Genomic DNA, 14,394 nt, shown 5'->3' on the forward strand with positions numbered 1-14,394 from the left:
CAGGATTAGGGAAGTTAAAAATCTTACCTGAGAACACATATTTCTAGTAGGTAATAAAGCTGAAAATCAAATTTCTTGACTCAAAAGCTGTGCTCCTAACATTCTGTTTTGACTCCCAATGCAAAAATATTATGTAAATATAAGCTATATGTAGAATAAATATAAATGTTTCAAAGTAAATTGAAAGCCTTGTGATGGCAAGCTCATCATCTTTTCAGTCTGTGTTCATTTTGTTATATACCCAGAACCAACAGTAACTACATATCCTTCAGAAAAATTACAGATAAAATGAGAACTGGATGAATAAAGCCACTGTTCACTATTGAAATAGTAAAGGCCAAATAAGCTTGTGATCAAATCATTTTTTTTTTCTAGTAACAGTTGTCCTCTGAAGGCTTTCTGAAGGCTCTCTTTCAGACAACTGTCTCTGAACCTTTGTTTTTTTAAATGTCCCTAGTAAAATGGCTGTGTTGTTACAGCTTGAAGGCTGTGTGGTAAGCCTTTTGCTCAGCCCTCAGTGATAACTCATAGACTTGGACTTCCATGTGAGAAGAACAACCATTATTATATTGTGTTAGTAGGCCTTGTGTTGGAGATTGCTTATTTTTAAAAAAACAAATGCCATGTGATCTTATTTCTGTTTAACCAATGTTTTGCTTGAGTGTACCAAGCAAGGCCTCTTGAGATGCTGGGACACAAAGGTGAATTTTATTTTCCCTTTTGCCTTTGAGTAGTTAACTGCCTAGTAGATGAGATACTGGAGGGAAGAGAATGAAGATTATAGGATATTTAAAGGCATTTATCATACATATATGTGTTATGTTTATAATGTGCTATAGAAGGACATATTAAGGTTAAAGTTTCTAATATTTTAGATTAAGCTGATAAATCTAGACAACTTACTTTGGCTGAAGGTTATAATACATAATTGCATGAATTCTGCTCTGTGCCTGAATGCTTAGAGATTTGAGTGTGTGTCTAGGTATATCTGTGCAAACAACTTGGAAGAATCTGGTAAAAAGTATTAATACCAGGATCAGCCTTTTAGGTGGTAAGAGAATCTACCCCAAAGGCAGTCGACTCTAAGCCTTACTTCTCTAGGTTGCAAGCATCAGAAAGTAAGTATATGTCCCTATACTCACTTTGTTAGAAAGCCCACAGTCTTTTCTGCAAAGTCTATTTAACAAAGCTTGTTTATGATCTTGGACTTTGGACTAAACCTGAGTTTGAATCAGGATTTTGCTGCTTACTAATTGATTCACCTTTCTAAGCCTTGGTAGCCACATCCGTCATGAGCTCAAGAGCTACCTTTTTGACTTGTTATGGATATTAAGGGATATTGCTTAGTACAGTCAAGTTGTGGCAGTCAGGTAAGCACCTCACAAGAAGTGGTAGTTCTGATTATTTTGTCCTCTTTTAAAATTTGACTTTATTAAAGCACTGGCTTTAGGGTCCAAGCTGTGGACTTTAACTGGATTCTAGTATATTTTACAGGTAACTTTAGTTAAATCATCATCAACCTCAAATGTGAAGAACAAGTGAAGCAGGGCCCCAGAACGCCCAGAACTGAACTGATGGTGGCTTGTATTTGCTGCTCTTGCCATAAGATTGTACCTACTGACCTTCTGTGATACATCAGTGTTTTCAAAGTTCTGGTCCATGCATGCAGCCCCACTTGGATATTTTATGTTGACTGTTGTATATTTTGTTCTTTCTAGAAAAAGAGACCCAGGTGTTTCAGGGCATTGGGCTATTCCATTTCAGAGCCTAATGGAAGTGCTAGTGTTTTCATAATTGAAACAGACAACTGCCATGCTACATATGATGCTGTGACCACTGAGCAGCTTGTTCACAATGAGAAAATACATTGAAGTTGTAACCATTTGAGCCTTGAAGAAACTGCTGTTGAAGTTTTGTTTGGCTCCAGCTCCATCCTGGGATGGATGGAGTCATTTGGACTTTATTCTGAATTCCAGTAGTGGCAAAAAAAAAATTGTGTAACTTGTATATAGATGGTTTTCTGTTTGATTAACAGCATTGTTCAATAAAAGATGCATTGTTTTAAATCAAGAATACAGTGCGATCTGACTTGATCTAGGAAGCACAGAAAGAAGACATTACAGATTACATTCCCCAGTAAACCCCTGCGTTATTTTTTCCAGAAGGTTCTATATTAATCTTTTTGGGTTGCGTCCTACGTGATCTTGCTGAGTCAGACAGAGCTAAGCTTATGAAACAAAGGCCAGTCCCAAATCAAATAAAAACACACCACCATCCAGAAATGAGAGCCTAGAATTTTCTAAAGATGCACACATCTTTCTTACTATCTGGTGAGGAAAATTGCTCATTTTTCTCTCAGCTGATAAATATCACTTTTGCCCTAAATTTTTATAGTGGCAATCTACTTTTTTAAGTTAGTGAGATAAAAGAATATTTTGATAGCACTGTCAGACTAGTCTGAGATAAAATTCTCTGTGTTCTCAGACCCTTAAGGGTTATTAAATTGCGTGGGCGGAAGCTGTGTGCATGTTTTTCTTGGTGCCCTATTTCCATATCAAATAGCCTTAATTTTTGTATTTTAGTAATGAAGGTATGAACCCATTCTGTCAGGCTTCTTATGCCATTTATTGTAGCCTTTAGTTAGCTTAGAATAGCATGAAAGGAAGTAATAAGCCAACTCTAAGAAGGTCCAGATGAAAAGGATTATAATATGGTACAAAAATAATAGCATGCCTGGCCCAGCCATGTGACTCATTTCTTTTGGAGTATTCCTTTTGACAGCTTTTTTGAATCACACATCAATCACAATGCTGGTATTTTTGGCGGGGTGCTAGACTTTACTCTAATGCTCATGATGGTAACTGCCAAAAGTGAACAAAGAGGAGAATTATAAATGAAACATAACAGCATCACAAACATTTATTTTTTCTTGAGCAGAAACAAAATTGGGAGTTAGATGATATCTTTTTCATTGCCCTAAGAAAACCACTGCTTTATTCCAATGAAAATAAGACCGTGATGGGTCATCCCCGGTCTTTGGCAGTAGAAACTATTCGTCTTGTCTTGGTTTCCATTCAGGAGCTTTCCTTCCCAAACCTTGTCCCCTGCTTTAGGAGTAATTTTTTTAGGGCTTTAGGTTTTTCTCATGTCCCAGTGACTAAGCTTGCTTTTGGGTGGTTCTCTGTGCTGCATGTAGTCCTTCTGGGAAGAAACTCCCATGAACTTCAAAGGAGCAGCAGATATGCAGGGTGCATCTAGAAATGAAAATTTGACCCTTTGTCCCTCTCCTTTTCATCTCTCTTTTGTACAGGTCTTCTTTCCTTCTGTGCAAACAGACCCTTGTCATAGTCATAGTCCATCACGCTGTTAAATGATTTCCAGCACTGCTCTATGATGTGCTGTAATTTCAGGGAGTAGTTTCCTTTTCTACAACATGTTGCTCTGTAGCACGTGTATTTCACTACTGAGTGGTAGTTCTAATGGACATATTCTTAACAAAATAGTCCCAGCATTACAGAATACTAGGTTAGAATACATACCCAAAGAAATAAAATGTTATAGACACAGTCCAAGCTCGTTCTCTCCTGACTTCCTTTCTCCCGCTACAGAGGAAAATTACCCCGAATTGGCACATCTCATTCCTATGCACTCTTGTTAAAAATAACTTATAGTTTGCTTCTGAATTTATAGAAATGGCACTATAATCCATATGTGCTTTTGAATTTTTATACATTTGATTTGAGAAGTATTTATGTTGATGCTTGTGGCTTTACGTCATTTATTTTATTTTGTTTATTTTTTTGAGATGAAGTCTTGCTCTGTCACCCAGGCTGGAGTGCAATGGCACATGGCAACCTCTGCCTCCTGAGTTCAAGCAATTCTTCTGTCTCAGCCTTCCCAGTAGCTGGGATTACAGGTGTGCGCCACCACGCCTGGCTAATGTTTTTGTATTTTTGTGTAGACAGGGTTTCACCATGTTGGTGAGGCTGGTCTCGAACTCCTGACCTCAAGTGATCCACCCACCTCAGCCTCCCAAAGTGCTGGGATTACAGGCGTGAGCCACCACACCCAGCCTGGCTAGAGGTCATTTAATTTTTGAATTATGTTCATTGAATAAATGTGCCATAAATTACAGTTGATCCTCCTTATTTGTGAATTCTGGATTTGCAAATTTGCCTATTTGATAAAAATGTATCTGTAACCCCAAAGTTAATACAGTGCTTTTATGGTCACTCACAGACCACAAAGTGGTGAAAAATTTGTCACCAGATGTGCAGATTCTCAGCTGAGGTTGAACAAGGTGACTCTGCTTTTTTGTTTCAGCATGCATACTGTACACGTGTGTCCTTTTTGCTTTCTATTTAGTGCCACACTTTTTGCACTTTTGTGCTTTTTTTTTTTTTTTTGGTGATTTTGCTATTTAAAACAGGCTTCAAGCATAATGTTGAAGTGCTGTCCGGTGTTAACTAAGTGCAGGAAGGCTGAGATGTGCCTTATGGAGAAGATATGTATATTGGTAAGCTTCTTTCATGCATGAATTTAGAGAGCTGTTGGCTGTGAGGCTGTGAGTTCAGTGTTAATGTATCAATAATATATATTAAATAAGTTTAATATATAACAATAAATATTAAATAAGTTTAATATATAACAATAAATATTAAATAAGTTTAATATATAACAATAAATATTAAATAAGTTTAATATATAACAATAAATATTAAATAAGTTTAATATATAACAATAAATATTAAATAAGTTTAATATATAACAATAACAAATAAGTTTAATATATAACAATAACTATTAAATAAGTTTAATATATAACAATAACTATTAAATAAGTTTAATATATAACAATAACTATGAAATAAGTTTAATATATAACAATAACTATTAAATAAGTTTAATATATAACAATAACTATTAAATAAGTTTAATATATAACAATAACTATTAAGTTTAACATATAACAATAACTATTAAGTTTAACATATAACAATAACTATTAAATAAGTTTAACATATAACAATAACTATTAAATAAGTTTAACATATAACAATAACTATTAAATAAGTTTAACATATAACTATATATTAAATAAGTTTAACATATAACTATATATTAAATAAGTTTAACATATAACTATATATTAAATAAGTTTAACATATAACTATATATTAAATAAGTTTAATATATAACTATATATTAAATAAGTTTAATATATAACTATATATTAAATAAGTTTAATATATAACTATATATTAAATAAGTTTAATATATAACTATATATTAAATAAGTTTAATATATAACTATATATTAAATAAGTTTAATATATAACTATATATTAAATAAGTTTAATATATAACTATATATTAAATAAGTTTAATATATAACTATATATTAAATAAGTTTAGTATATAACTATATATTAAATAAGTTTAGTATATAACTATATATTAAGTTTAGTATATAACTATATATTAAGTTTAGTATATAACTATATATTAAGTTTAGTATATAACTATATATTAAGTTTAGTATATAACTATATATTAAGTTTAGTATATAACTATATATTAAGTTTAGTATATAACTATATATTAAGTTTAGTATATAACTATATATTAAGTTTAGTATATAACTATATATTAAGTTTAGTATATAACTATATATTAAGTTTAGTATATAACTATATATTAAGTTTAGTATATAACTATATATTAAGTTTAGTATATAACTATATATTAAGTTTAATATATAAAAATAAGAAACACATATAGCACAGTTTTATGTATTGATCAGTTGACAAAAATGTTGCAACCAGAGGCTCTGGGGAGCCTAACCGTGTATTTCCGCTAGAACTGATGGTTCAATGGTCAATAATTCAGTGTCCATGGTGACTTTATAGACCATAACTGTGATGGTTAATATCGAGTGTCAACTTGATTGGATTGAAGGATGCAAAGTGTTGTTCCTAGGTGAGTCTGTGAGGGTGCTGCCAAAGGAGATTAACATTTGAGTCAGTCAACTGGGAGAGGCAGATCCGCCCTCAATCTGGGTGGGCACCATCCAATCAGCTGCCAGTGTGGCTAGAATAAAGCACACAGAAGAAGATGGAAGAGCTGATTCACTGAGTCTGCTGAGTCTGCCGAGTCTGCTAGCCTTCATCTTTCTCTTGTGCCCAATGCTTCCTGCCCTCGAACATCAGACTCCAAGTTCTTCAGCTTTTGGACTCTTAGATTTACACCAGTGATTTGCCAGGGGCTCTCGGGCATTTGGCCACAGACTGAGGGCTGCACTATCAGCTTCCCTACTTTACAGGTTTTGGTACTGGGACTGGCTTCCTTGCTCCTCAGTTTGCAGATGGCCTATTGTTGGACTTCACCTTGTGATCCTGTGAGTCAATTCTGCTAATAAGGCCAGGCGTGGTGGCTCACACCTGTAATCCCAGCACTTTGGGAGGCTGAGGCGGGTGGATCACCTGAGGTCAGGAGTTTGAGACCACCCTGGCCAACATGGTGAAACCCCTGTCTACTACAAGTACAAAAATTAGCTGGGCATGGTGGTGCACACCTGTAGTCCCAGCTACTTGGGAGGCTGAGGCAGAAGAATTGCTTGAACCTGCGAGGTGGAGGTTGCAGTAAGCCGAGATTGTGCCTGGGTGACAGAGCAAGACTGCGTCTCCAAAAAAAAAAAAAAAAAAATTCTGTGAATAAACTTCCTTCGTGTATACATATATCCTATTAGTTCTGTTCCTTTAGAGAACCCTGATGAATACAATAACTACTGCAAATAATGGGAGTCAACTATCTCTTGTCGTATTGATGGACATATGAGGTTATTACAAGTAATGTTACAATCAAAATCCTTGTCTATGTCACCTGATGCACAGGTATAAATTTCTTAAGGTCATATATTAACACTTAGAAGTACAATTGTTGGGTCTTGGGCATATTCAACTTAAGTGATTAGTGTTGAAGTGCTTTCTAAAGTGGCTATATTTCCTTGATGAAGTTGGTGTTAGAGGAATTCATCCCCACAGTGTACACAGATTGTACCTACATATTATGAGATTAGCAAAAGTTTTTTAGCACCTACATGGCACTAGATGTGAGTACTAACAGTGAGCTGCCATCTAGGAGCTTACAATGTATTTCCAGTGATAAGTTTTACAAACATAAATAAAATTATTAATAGTTGCCATCCATTTTAAACTTTACCTTTGAGATGAATATAGATTCAGATTGTTTGTGGAAAGCTTAATATAATGGCAGCTAATATTTATAGAGTCTTTTTTTTGTGCTTTTAATGTATTTAATCTTAATAACACCCCAAGGAGATAACTGTAATTAATTCCATGTAACCTAAGAGGAAATTTAGGTGCAGAGTTTGAGCAACTTGCCTAAAGTCACACAATAAATGACAGAGTCAGGATTTGAATTTGAGTCCCCTGGCTCCTAAGTGCCCAATCTTAATTGTTGTGCTATATATTCATCATTTAATTTCACAGTTGTAGCTGTGACCTAAGAGGTAGCCTTTTTTTTTTTTTTTTTTTTTTTTTTTTTACATAACAGGTAAAAACAACTAAAGGAAGTAGGGAGAGTCAGGCATTAGGAAGTTAAGTGTGGAGTTGATTTTTTTTAAGCTGGGGCAGTGGTGAGACAGAACATACAGAGGATCATCTTGGCTTCTATACTGATTATTCAATCTGCCTTTGATCTTTTGGTGGGAGAGATTCTTAGTATCCCTCTGTTTTTCACCACCCTTTACAAAGCCATTGAGCAATTTTGGAAGAAGGGGAAAATTTATGTATTCTGTTTGTCCTGGTTTATTTGCTCAAATGGGGGTTTGTCTACTTCTACAAGAGTTGTTTTAATCTTCACTACTTTTTGAGGGCTTTTACTGTGCGATGTTTCATGTGTATTTCTCAGAACAATCCTACGGTATTTTAGTATTTACTTAGCAAGTAGTTGAGGGATTTTGGCTGGCCACTCTGACGTCATTTGAACTAGGCACACATTCAACTACTCTGTCCTCTTCTCTTTTGTCGAAGATAGTGAGAGTGGAGGGCCTGGAGTAGATACAACTTGGGAAAGTGACATCCTTCAATAACAAGCTTGTAGGCTGTAAACCACAAAGGATGGCTTATCGAAATAGAATATCACTATTAATTTCTCATTATCCTGTCAGAAAAGAGAAATTGCAACTAAAGCATAATAAAGGGGGTTTTCGAAGCCACAAACCACATCTTTGCTCTTCAGATGTATTTTACTTGTTGAATAGTAAGTGAATGAGATTTATGAAATGTTCATAGTAAGATGACTGAGAACAATTGTTTCTCCGTTTTTTAGAATCAGTTGCTTCTTTTTCTTTTTTCCTCTCTTTTTCTTTCTTCTTTTCCTCTTCTCTTCTCTTCTTTTTCTTTTTTGACAGAGTCTCACTCTGTTGCCCAGGCTGGAGTGCAGTGGTGGAATTATAGCTCACTGCAGCCTCTACCTCCTGGCTTATGTGATCTTCCCACCTCCGCCTCCTGAGTAGCTGGGACTACAGGTACCCACCACCATGACCAGCTACGCTTTTTTTTGTTTGTTTGTTTCCCTATTAACAGATGGTCTGTATGCTATCTTCTGAAAGTAAATACTCATGGCCTACTCTGAAGGAATTAAGATTATTCTTTGAATAATTGACGGCGACTGGTGCTAAAATATATTATACATTTATGGCCCAGTATATATAAGTTCTGTATATTCAAAGGAAATCAAAACAAGCTTCATAAAACAATTCTTATCTTTATATGTGAATGGTATTGCATTTTCTATACCATTCTATTCTTTTAAAACATGTTGGTCTGACTTATTTTAGATGGAAAAGATGTACTACATGATAATTAAATTCCAGAATTTATTTGTAATACAATATTGAAGCAACCTGGTCAGATATAATTTAAACTCTTTGCTCATAAAGCTCACACTGAAGAAAGGGTTTACTCTTTGGATTTGTTTATAAGACTTCTTAAGTCTTGCTGAGTTGCCAATATCTATTCCTTGTAGTAATTGCTAAGATTGGAAACATTTGCTTTTTCAAATTTTTGACTGCATAATAAACAGTGGGGAATAATTAAGACTCAAGAGGATACTGAGAAAAGGGCTAAATTTTAGCAGGCATACTAATATATTTGGGTCTATAGTCTCATTTTTTTCCAGATAAAAGCATTTTTATGGAAAATACTACATTTGTAAAGGGATTTTTCTTATTCTTTGATAACTTCTGATGTATATCTCTTGAGTTTTGCGTATGTTGTGAGAACTTGGATAATGATAATAATCAATTTTTACAAACTGTTGTTTGAAATTTAGTTTGATATGGTCAACTTAATTTTTACTCACTTGAAAACTTCCAGTAAAATACACATGAAAACCGAAAACACAGGGCAGCCTTTTGGGGTGTGTGTTCTAAATTGTGGCTTATTTCTGGGGCTTTTTGTATTGTTTCAATATACTCTTTCACCTTGCTGATAACTTTATAGATAGTTATCCTTGTTTATTGTCTGTTTCTACCTACATCTGCGCCTCTTGACTTCAGTGGCAAAGTAATATCACAACAGAAGGTGGTTTGATATTTTGTTTCTAGGTGTCTACATTTTACATGGTAGGCCACACAAGATAGCATGATTCTCATAAAATCATCCATTTTCTTGGTTTTAGCTTTCTGATTAACAGTTTAACTATGAAAGCTGGAATGACTTAAACTCAGGGGTTTTAATCCAGCTTTGCCAGCCATGTCCTTAAGATCCCCTGCATTTTAACCCCACCATCTGCAAACTAGATTAACTATCACTGTTACCGTCTTAGAGCATTCATATGGGATAAATCCTCCAAAGCGCTTTTGAGGGAAATGTTTTATATGTAATAATGTGGGATGAGGAATATGAGGAATTACACTCATTTTAGTCTTGTTACTATAAAGTTATCAAATAGAATATGACAAGTTACACTCAATGCTAATGCCAAACATACCTATAAATACTTTTTTTCCCATTAGTACACATAATATATTCTCATTGTAGAATATTAGAAAACAATTAGGAATGGAAGACAAGAACATTTCTAATTACAATGCCCAGCTATAAGCACTGTTAATATTTTGGTATGTATTCTTCCAGTATGGTTTTGTTTAGCTACATGCATCCACATCATGAACATACTTTCATATCTTTAATTAGAACTTTTGAGTGTTTGCAAAGTGTTACACTAATGAGCATTTCAGTTTAACTAGTTCCTTATTGTTTGACTCTTGGGATGGTCGCACACTTGTGTTCTGAACATACTTGTAACTGAGTCTTGATATACATTCTAAATCATTTCTTAGGATGATATCAAGTACAGTGTAAAGAGTGGTGAAAAATAACAAAATGGGCACTAAGAGAATTAGATGTAAGTTTTAACTTTGCCTTTAATTGTTGCTGAAACTTTTAAATCACTTTCTTCCCTGGGCTTCATTTCCCTTCCTAGTAACAGAGGTAAAATGGAGTAACCCCTGTAGAGGATTTAATTCTGACTGCAAACCATTTGGGATATTTTACGGATAAGGAAACTAGGACTGAAAAGGACTCTAGTGTCTCTTTCTCTATGTTTGAATGTTTTATCACCCCAGTCCCCCACCCCTTGCTTGCTTTTTTTTTTGTGGTAGTGCAGAAGGTCCTGAGTGCCTTGTGGTTCTTTAGAGTCATAGTCATAATCATCCATAATCATTGGTTATTGATTAATGGTGTCTGAAGCTGATTCTATTTTGACTTAAGGAGACCCTTTTATGGACAAAATATCACTTAATACCTTATCAACTTTAACTGTTTCCTTCAAAATCAGGAGTCCCAGCAACTGATGACTAGATAAACCAAATGTGGTATATATTCATACAATGGGATATTATTTGGCCACAGAAAGGAATGAAGTGCTGATGCATGCTACAACACGGTGAATCTAGCAAACTACGCTATGTCAAAGAAGCCAGTCACAAAAGATTACATATTACATGATTCCATTTATGTGAAATGTCCATAATAGGCAAAACTATATAGAGGGAAAGTAGATTAGTGGTTGCCTAGGGCTAGAGACCCTGTGAGGATTGGAGTGGTTGATAGCTGAAGGGTTCAAGGTTTCTCACTGAAGCGATGAAAATGTTCTAAAATTGGTGGTGATGGTTGCATAACTCTGAATATACTAAAAACTGTCGAATTGTGTGCATTACATGGGTGAATCATATGCTATAGGAATAACTCAATAAAGCTGTTGTCCCCCCAAAACAAAAAATAATCCCCAAATAATCACACTGCAAATGATTCTGAAAACCTTTTGTTTCAAGTTGCTAGATGTTTGGATTATAACTAAATGGAAACTGGTCATATTAAACTCCTTATGTGTTGTTAGTTTGTTTCCTGAAAATCTTAGTTTAAATCCCAATGTATGAGGATGACTGAATTCTATTTTCGTTTGGAGTTTCCTTTGGGGACTTTTACTAAAATACTTGCTAATTGCAACAATTTATGATCTTTCTCGTTTCTCAGTGTTTCTGAAGTGCTTTGTAGAATAATCGGATTTTGGTATCTTCAATGGCAGGCTCAGTGAGTTTTTTTTCTTTTTTTCTCCCCCCACCCCGAGACAGAGTCTCGCTCTGTCGCCCAGGCTGGGGTGCAGTGGTGTGATCTTGGCTCACTGCAACCTCCGCTTCCTGGGTTCAAGTGATTCTCCTGCCCCAGCCTCCCAGGTAGCTGGGATTACAGGCGCTTGCCAACAAGCCTGGCTAATTTTTGTGTTTTTAGTAGAGATGGAGTTTCACCATGTTGGCCAGCCTGGTCTCGAACTCCTGACCTCAGGTGATCTGCCCACCTTGGCCTCCCAAAGTTGCTGGGATTACAGATGTGAGCCACTGTGCCCGACTGCAGTAGGCTGAGTTTTCTACTTGTTGTCTGGCACCTGCTAGACAATACTGTACATGAACATTTTTTGCTATAGCAGACCGCAAATAACTTAGAGTTAATTTGATTTTTTTGTTGTTGTTGTTGGTGTTTATATTGGAATTCATGGCACTGAGTTTTGTTTTATTTGCCCGAGTGTATTCTTGAGTTGCTCATGAGGTAGTTGCCTGAGACCCTCAGATACTCCTCTACTGGGACACTTCTTCTCTTAGATATATTAATTACAGACAAGTGAGTTGAGCCAGAGAAAGCAGAAGTAGGGTTAAGAATTGAGTCTCTTGGAAATCCAGACTACATTTGGTCATTTTCAATGAAATTTTCACATCCTTTAGGAGTTTCACATCTGTTAGGAGGTTTGTGTGTTTTTTTTTTTTTTTTTACCAGATCCTTAGATATTAAGGTTAAAATTTAATCAACAAATTTTGTTTTTTATTTACAGAGACCTATAGGATACACATGGAGTTATTAAACCTAAGGGGTGAATGAAAAGAAAAATGTTGGCAGTTCTATCTTAAGTCTTTCTTGCCTGCCTTTGCATGTTGTCATGATATTAGCCAGAGAACCAGGCTTTTAAACCCAAACATTAGTAAACCGTAAAACATATCTTGAGACAATCTAGTGCAACAAGAGCAAATTTGGCAGAATTTCTGAAGCAATTCCATGACCGGTATTTCCAATACATTAATCTATTTAGATATGCTTTGGGTACTTTTCCTGGCAAAATGGTAAATTGTGCAACTGGCGATTAACTCAGATCTTGGAATTAGCCTGTGACTTTGATCTTACATAAATAAGTTTCCTCAGTAAAGTTTTTGTTTGGTATCTGAAATCCAGCTTTTTTCAAGAGAGCTTTTAGCTGGACTATCTTCTGTATTGATACTGAGAATTCAGAATTCTCTCTCATGAGTGAAATTTGTTAATAAGTTCTTGAGAGATTGAGAGGTCCTATCCTTCTGTCTAGAACACCCCTTCTGCAAACCCTAAATAATGCCTTAGTTAAGCTGAAGATTCGGAAAATTGAGATATAACATGAAGTAAAAGTATTTTTGAAGTCTTTTCAATCCACCTATGTATTGCACACCTATGTGCCCAGCACATAATATATGATTATCCATTTAGTGACAATGTATTGGGTGACCATGGTGTGCTGGGTACTGTATTAGAGTATAAAGAGATGAAAAGACAATGTCTTTATATAGTTAATGCTATAATAGGAATATGTATTAAATGGGAGCCTAGAGGTGATATATGCTCTTTGGAGGCAGAGATTGACGAGGAATTAGAAAAGGAACTTAAGGAGAGTTGACTTGAACTGGAGAGTGGAAGATGAATGTAATGGCTTGGAATTGAGGAGAGGTGGGGAGCAGTTTTGGGAGGAAGTCATCCTAGGGAAAGGCACGGTGGTATGGTGTGTTTTGAAAGACTGCATATAGTTGCTATGGCTAGAAGAACATAGTCTCTGTGGATATGGCAAGAGAAGTTGTGGTCAAACTTATGTTTTAGAAATGTTATTTAGGAGTAATGCTGGGATGGCTTAGAGTGGACAAAGACAGTTAGCCCAATCAGAAGTCTCCTGCCATGACCGGGCGTGGTGACTCATGTCTATAATCCTAGCACTTTCGGAGGCTGAGGTGGGAGGATCACCTGAGGTCAGGAGTTCGACACCAGCTTGGCCAACATGGTGAAACCCCATCTCTACAACAAATACAAAAAATTAGCTGGGTGTGGTGGTGGACGCCTATAATCCCAGCTATTAGGGAGGCTGAGGCAGGAGAATTGCTTGAACCTGGGAGGCGGAGGTTGCAGTGAGCCGAGATCACGCCACTGCACTCCAGCCTGGGCGACAGAGCAAAACTCTGTCTCAAAACAACAACAAAGTCTCCTGCCATAATCAGACAGTCAGCAGCTATGAGAATAGATAAGATAGGTGTCTGGAAGAATGAAGAAAGGGAGACTGAGAGTTGGTGCCTCAAAAGAAAGGACAGGACTTGGATTCAAATTGATCCTTGTTTGCATCAGGGACTCCTGAGATTCTTATGACAACCATAGCCAAGTGCATGTGCGTATACCCATGTAAAAATTAACATGTAGTAGCAGAAACCCATTCACAGGCTTTCAGAGGTCATAGATCCCAGGTTTAGAGCCCTTGATCTGTAGAATGATGGAGAGAAAAGAGTCAGTAACCTCCATGTTTACTAGAGCCCAGAAATTTGGAAGATTACTGGTGCAACTGACAGATTGGGCCAGTTGGGTCATAGCAGGCAAGATGAGTACAATTTTGGATGTATTGAGATTTCCCCATAAGAATGAGAACAGTGAATTGAACAATGAGAACACATGGACACAGGAAGGGGAACATCACACACCGGGGACTGTTGTGGGTTGGGGGGAGGGGGGAGGGATAGCATTAGGAGATATA

At 36.0% G+C, this 14,394-nt stretch overlaps 1 protein-coding gene across 9 annotated transcripts in view; it reads left to right on the plus strand.

Annotated features, from left to right (window-relative positions):
* The window catches only part of FMNL2 (formin like 2), a 315,524-nt gene that overhangs the window by 16,863 nt on the left and 284,267 nt on the right, over positions 1–14,394 (plus strand). The gene's annotated exons all lie outside the window — the stretch shown is intronic.

The sequence above is a fragment of the Gorilla gorilla genome, chromosome 11 (genome assembly GCF_029281585.2).
Source record: "Gorilla gorilla gorilla isolate KB3781 chromosome 11, NHGRI_mGorGor1-v2.1_pri, whole genome shotgun sequence".
NCBI lineage: Eukaryota > Metazoa > Chordata > Mammalia > Primates > Hominidae > Gorilla > Gorilla gorilla.